Source organism: Podarcis pityusensis (assembly GCF_964106645.2).
Source record: "Podarcis pityusensis genome assembly, chromosome: Z".
Taxonomy (NCBI): Eukaryota; Metazoa; Chordata; class Lepidosauria; order Squamata; family Lacertidae; genus Podarcis; species Podarcis pityusensis.
In genome coordinates, this window is record NC_138044.1 from 34,609,174 (window position 1) to 34,616,594 (window position 7,421).

General features: G+C 41.6%; 1 long non-coding RNA gene across 1 annotated transcript; it reads left to right on the forward strand.

The window, feature by feature from the left end:
• Window positions 1-254: 254 nt before the first annotated feature.
• Window positions 255-7,145, forward strand: LOC308468381. The gene is made up of 2 exons (XR_013981619.1): window positions 255-928; window positions 6,659-7,145. It is a non-coding gene; the product is annotated as an uncharacterized lncRNA (long non-coding RNA).
• The last annotated feature ends 276 nt before the right edge of the window (window positions 7,146-7,421 follow it).

Consider the following 7,421-nt stretch of genomic DNA (forward strand, 5'->3'; position numbering starts at 1 on the left):
AATTACCTAAGTTCAAGTCCCTTTGTTTAGTATCTCTTGCAGCTCTGCACATCCAAGGAATTGAGGCTGTATTCATTTTTTATCTAATTTGAGCTAAGCCAGCCAAAGTACGAGCCTCATGAATAGCTCCTCTCCTGCAATGAACAAGCACCAATGAGCATTTCAAGGCTGTAGTTTAGAGGAGCAACGCAAATGCAATGCATTTTTCCCCTAATGAGATTTTCTGATTTCTTTCAACATTTTTGATCCTCTCTTCTTCTTTTCCCAAGTAACAAAAAAATAAATAAAATACAATCAACTGGAACAAGCTAGTGTCTGAGCGGCATTTCACAGTTATTCAGAATTATGAATTCTGACTGACTACCAGATGCTAAATCAGTGGAAACTGCCTATACAATGATTGCCAATTGAGCAACAAACCTCTTCAAAGTGGTTTGGATCTCTTTTCAGCAAAACTGTTCAATCTATTTAATGCCGCCACTGCATTACCCAAGATGTACAGCAGTTTTCTATTTACTGGAACGCTCGCAGCATTATATCACTCGCTTGTGAACTCTATCTAAATTAACACCCACCTCTTGCTGTTACACCTCGAGGAAAGAAACATTTACTTCCTTCCCAGCCTTTTGAAAATACAAAAGGGGGGCAGGGAGGGAGAGAGAGAGGAAGGATATAAATAACAAACATCAATAGCGTGTTTAAGGAATATTTTAAAATTCGCTTGCTGAATTGAGAGGGGGGAGAGAGAAAAAACATGACTGCAAACATGATTCTGTTCTTCCAAGAAATTGGTTTTATGTTGATTGTTGCCAGCTTTCTCTTTGTGCTTCGGATAAAATCTTGAGAACAGAACAATCCTGAAGAGCGGAGAATGTGGCAATCGAGGAGCCTGCTGATAAGGGAGCATCTCCTGGGAAGCAGCATTAGGGTGAGTTTATACACAATCAAGATGTGTGCAGTTATCTCCTTGTTCTTTGTCACCTGGGTTCTGGAAAAGACAACTGTGGATTTAGATTTAAAAGTGCATGCCCTACTAATAGGGAAATATATGCATAGCTTGTTGTTTTTTTGCTTTGCGGTTTTGGGCCAGAAAAAAGCAATCTGGAGTTTAATATTGCACCCCAAAGAGACCAATAATAAATACTGGTAGGGGGATAGGGAATATCTGGCTTTTCAGATGCTGCTGAAATACAACTCGTTATCCCTGGCTGTTCCCCATGCTGGCTGGGGCATTTATATGTTGATGTCCAACAACAACTGGAGGACCACAGGTTTTCCATCTCTGATCTAGGGATAGAGAAACCTTATTCTTTCTTACAAAAGATAAACTGCACACTTGCCAGAAAAAAAAGTTCACAAAAGCCTGCCTTACAGCAGGTCTGGCAATTTTTTCATCTAGCCTATTATTGCTTAGACCAGGGTCACCAGCATTGGCTCCTGCACCTGAACCCAAAAAAGGACTTGCCTGTAAGTCTGTCCCCACTGAAATAAGCATTCTCTTACAGCCAGTAAAATAGCATGCAGGCTATGCTCAGTGTACTGTGGTGCACACAACAGTTTTTTTCCAGTATACAAAAGTGTACATGGAGCATAAAATGTTGACCATCTTTCTTCTACAATGTCTAGCAGTAGCTCTACATGAGAGTCAAGCAAAGGTCTTTCTTCATAACCAGAGGTAATGGGGGTTGAACCTAGGAATATCTGGCTCAAAATGTGGCTATCCAGCTACTGTCTGCAGTCGGGTGACTGCAGATATTCCACCTAGTCCTAGATTGTACCTGTTTCACTGGCAGAAAGTGAGTTCCCAGGCCTATTTCCCTACATGGTTTGGGCCCAGGTTACTTGAAGAACTGCCTGCATCCATATCAACCTGCCCATACCCTGAGAACAACATTAGAAGGCTTCCTCAGATGCTCACCAGTTGATGGCCACCGATAATAAGAGCATTTGCAGCAGTGCCCCATGCAGTTGTGGACCTTTGTGTCTCTGCAGTGCTTAATAGGGCTTTGTAGACCTACTTCTTTTCACTGGCTTTTAGTGAGTTGTATATATTGGAGATGTTGTGCTGCAGGTCCTTGAATTTTAATTTGATTAACTTTCTTTATTAGATGAAATTATGGAACTATTCCCCCCAATCTCCCCACCCCATCCCACCCCATTTGTGGTATCTGCTGTAACATTTGCAAACCAATTTTAAATACAGTGGAAACCACCATTGGGAGAAAATATCTCAACAGGTAGGGTACCTATTGATTAATTAAAAAAATAATATGTATGCACTATTACTAATAATCCGTAATTGTTTTACTTCTGAACTGTAGTCCCTACCTAAATTTGATCACATTGCACATGGGAAAGGGCTGATGGAAGGAAGACAGCAATGAACAAAAACAAGACTAGATTATCAGGGAAGATGGACTGCTCATGACAGGGAAATGTATTCCCATTCTGAACTATGGACTTAATAGTTGTATGGAGGAGCCCCCTCTTAGACAGCTGTGTGTGTCATTTTACTTGAAATGTTGTAAGTAGAGATAGTGAAGAAATTTGATTCAGCTCGCATTTAAAGGTGAGTATACCTAATTCAGAAACTGAAACAAAGCCGTCCTTTGGGAATTCACAGTTTTCTGAATTTTTCATTGTAGATCTCCAGCCAATCAAAAACATATATACAAAAATGCATACATTGTTGAAAATGGAGTACAAAGAATACACTCTATTAAGGAAAGGCGATTTGTGAATATGAGTATATTAAGGGAAATTGTACCAAAATGCTGATACATTTTCATAAGGACTTTTTTAAAAAAAAATGCAAACGGATGTAGAAATGTGGAAAACAGAATCATAGTGTTGGAAGGGACCACAAGGGTCATCTGGTCCAACTCCCTGCAATGCAGGAATCCTTTGCCCAATGTGGGACTCAAACCTATGACCCTGATATTAAGAGTCTTATGCTCTACGAAGTGAGTTATCCTGAGTTCTGTTAAGAGTGGAAAAATATGAAATGGAGAGAAACCAGAACTGGCACCTCCACCCACCCCTAGTGGTAAGCCATCAGTGCTAGATTTGGTGGCCCTCTTGCTCATTCTGCTGAGTGGTGCTCTTGGACTTCTACCCGAAAAGCCTGACCTGATGGCACCATTAATCAAGTGTAGATCCAAAACTGATGTAAAATGTAAAAACTGATAATGTAGATTCAGTGCCGGTACTGCGTGCCCTTGAGTACTTCCTTTAAAAAAGCACTGTGTAAATTTACCCATAGTGTTTTCTAAATATGAATTCATCTTATTGAGTCGCAAGAGGCCAGCAAGGCCAGACAGGTTCCTAAGCAACATGCACATATATATATAATCATTCTGCATGGAACAAAATACGTACAGTGGTGCCTCAGGTTACATACGCTTCAGGTTACATACGCTTCAGGTTACAGACTCTGCTAACCCAGAAATAGTGCTTCAGGTTAGGAACTTTGCTTCAGGATGAGAACAGAAGTTGTGCTCCGGCGGCGTGGCAGCAGCAGCAGGCCCCATTAGCTAAAGTGGTACCTCAGGTTAAGAACAGTTTCAGGTTAAGGACGGACCTCCGGAGCGAATTAAGTACTTAACATGAGGTACCACTGTATTATAAAACTGTGTTGTGGTACTTAAGGAACATTTACGAAAGTACAGAATGCCTTTTGCATTTATCTGTACATATCTGCTGAAATCCCCTCCTGATCAATATAAAACTGATCCTGGGGGAGGTGGGATTTGGAAACAAATTGGCAGTGCAACTGGGCCAGAATTGTTGTAATTGCTTGCCCTGGTGAGCAACCAGGCCGTTGAATTCTGCACCAGCTGAAGTTTCCAAGCTATCTTATGACGCATACAATGTACTCCAAAACTCCAGATGACCCCACTCAGCAGTTTCAAGTAGATTGCATAGGGGATAAAATTGAATCTTGAGGAACCATTGAAGGCTCATGGGGCTGTATTTGGATGGAGTGGATTGGCCAAATTTATGGAGGATAAGGCTATCCGTGGCTACCAGCCACAAAGGCTATACTCTGCGTCCACTGTCAGAGGTACTATGGTTCTGAATCTCTGCTGCTGGGAAAGTGGGAGTGTTGCTGCACTCAGGTCCTGTTGAGGGTTTCCCAGAGGCACCTGGTTGGCCACTAGATGCTGGACTAGATAGGCCTTAGTTCCAGCAGAGATCTTGTTTTCTTTCTTTTTTCTGACAACCCCATAAACTGGAGCTGGTCTTGTAAAAGTCATAATCAATCTTGAATAAATATCATCTTCCTCAGGGTGACAAAGCCAAATCTTCTAAGCCTCTTCTCTGATGGAAGTAAGCTTATTCTCTGACCTTTGCTGTTGCCCTTTACATCCCCCCTCCCAATTATTTCAAATCCCTTTTGCTAGAATAAAGATTGCATTCGGGGTATTCAGAGTGTGGGTATGGATGGTTTTATATTGTGGCATGTTCCCTGTGCTTTTCTGGAGCATGTTCCTTTAAGTTTAACATTTGGACTGCTGTCCTAACCCGCATTCAGATTGTCAATGAACCATGTAGATGGCTATTGAAATCTTTTGCAGGAAGGCTGATAACTACTTTCATTTATTTATTTTTTACATAGCAATTATATTTCTTCATGGCACTGCTCTTTTTTCGCATCAGTAATGGGCATAGAATTTTTTTTGGTGAGCTTTATCCATTTTTGTAACAGCATATAGCTGCATGCTGTTTGTGACCTCTGTGTCGATACAGAGTTTGCACTGTTCGGCAGTTTTCCCATCCCACTCTTCACACTTGCTAACAATGGGGGTCAGTGTGTGACAGACCCTGGTGCTACTTAATGCTCCAAACAAGATGATATTGCTTTTCTGTTTGGGCAAGATTACTGCAAGCATTCAACAATGTTGAGGATTTTAATTAGCATGGCGCCCACATTTTAAAAAACCATTCCCTGTCATCTAATAAGAAAAGAAATTGCATTTGAAAATTATTAGAGGGAAGTATTTGAGGAAATTCTCATAGCTGGGGGGGGGCAGGGTTTTTGTTTCACTTATGCATCCCTTCGGAGTGCGGGGATTTTGTTGTGTTTACCTGACTTTCAAGGTGACCAAAAGGTGATTGTGGCTGTCCTTTTCTTCACTTGATTATTCAGTCTTCTCAGGTGCTCACGCAGTTCCTGAAAGCCCAATGACATCCTCAGCTAGGTTTTCCTAAAAGGACAGAGAGGCTGTCTACCATCTGCCTCAGAATTGTTACGGTAATTGTTGATGATGGTGAGATTTTCTTCTTCTTCAAAATGTGGTGGGGTTATCCCCCTCTTTTTTAAAATGTAAAAGGACATCCTTAAAAATGAAATCAGTGAGTATACATTCTTCGGGCACTTACTAGCCAGGTTACCCAGCTTCCCATACTTCAGTCAATGTCCAGGAGGAGACATCATGACGTATTTCCTCCCATGGAGCTTTCTCAGATCATGAAGCCAGGGTGGCCAGCAAGGTCACAGAACATGTGGAAAATGCTTAAAGGAAATAGGTGAAGGAAACACCACGAGAAAGGGCAGATACATTCAGTTCACATATAAAGGTGAACCAACCTTGATTTGTACTTTTTGAAACAACACACCAACTGAAACACAACAATCCTTCAAAATTGTCATCCGAATTTTACAATGCTGCACTCCAGCCAAGCAACGTGTCCAAAATTGCATAATCTAGTAAAGTTGTTGTTGTTGGCATAAAAAATGCATCTATTCATCAAAATTGCAAAAAAAAAAAAAAAAGGAGGGTATTGGGCAAAATTACATACAAACATGTGTAGAGGATCATAGTAAAATGCTGGTGAGTTTTCACGATGAAACTCATTTTCATAAAAATAAAATCTCAAACTGATGTTGAAATGCAGAGAATCATGGACTTATAGAATTGTAGTTGAAAAGGACACTGAGGGTCATCTAGTCCAACCCCCTGAAAAGCAGGAATCTCAATTAAAGCACTCATGGCAGGTGGCCATCCAACCACTGCTTAAGAACTTCCAAGGAAGAAGAGTCTACCACCTTCCAAAGGAGGCTGTTCCACTGTTGAACAGCTCTTACTCTACTTTTGTGTAATTTTAAGCCAATGGCGTTTGTCCTGCCTTCCTGCCCTCCGGAGAAGGAAACAAGTTTGCTCCATCCTCCAGGTGATATCTTCCTCCCTTAAGATATTTGAAGATGGCTATCATCTCCTCTCAGCCACCTGTTATCCAGGATAAACATACCCAACTCCTGCACCTGTTCCTCATAAGGCTTGTTTTCCAGACCCTTGACCATCTTAGTTGTCCTCCTTTGCATACATTCTGAAGTTAAGATGGGAAGGGGGATACAATCTGAGAGAAACTGAAATTGACAGATTTGCCCATCAGAGAGCCACATTGCAATTATAGGGTCAGATATAATCTGTATCCACCAAAAAATTTGAAGAGATTTTGAAGCACCGTGTGGTTGAAGCAGAAAAACAGAAGCCTCCTTTGCAGGAGAGGAGAAAAAAATCAGGAAATTAGAGGACAGGTTCTGGCACAACACTAATTTTAGTGACATTGCAAATGACTGAGGGAAAACATTGAAAGGGGCAAGGCGACAGCCAAAGAAAAATTGCAGTGACAGTTGCTTTCCTTTTTCTAACAGGTCCTTGCTCTTGGGAAAGGCAAGTTGGATTGATCTTACAAACAGATACGGGAAAAGTGGTCAGCTGCCATGTTAAACACTACTGGGGCTGCATTTATCATCCCTTCCCAGATATTCATGAGAGCACATCAGTGAGCTGAGAGCAGAGGAATTTTATGTGATGAATATTTGCCTTCAAGGGCAGGCAGGGACAATCCTCACGGATTCAGAGGGATAAAGCTGGTGCATTTGCTGCAAACAAGGGCAGGTGAGCAGCACATCAGGGCAGTGAGGATGATAACACAAGTGACCTTTCTTAGGCCGGTGACAATAGTCCCATTGCATACAACAGCAGCTCTGTCAGCCGATGCATTGGAGATCACAGCTTCAGCCTGATCTTATGGAAAATCTGGGTCAGACAAACAGTCCTCCCAGCTTAGAGAGGTGAATCAATTATGCGGTGTCACAACCTGAGATATGGAATTACATGGTTAGAGCATGACCTTAACAGTCATAAATGATATTTGCTGGGGAGTAGGGTGGGGGAATCAACCACATGCAATCATTGTTTCTTTGAACCAGGTCAGAGTACACATATGGGCAAACTGTAGACCAGAGGCTGCTCATTTTTAATGCAGCCTCAACCTCCTTCAAATGCCCCATTATGCCACTCCATCAGAGCTCTTTCCTTCCTATTCACTTCCTCCTTATTTTTCCTGATTTCAAAAAGTTGTTTTCTCTCTACATAGTTTCAGAACTATTAGAATTGTATGTGCAGGGCCCT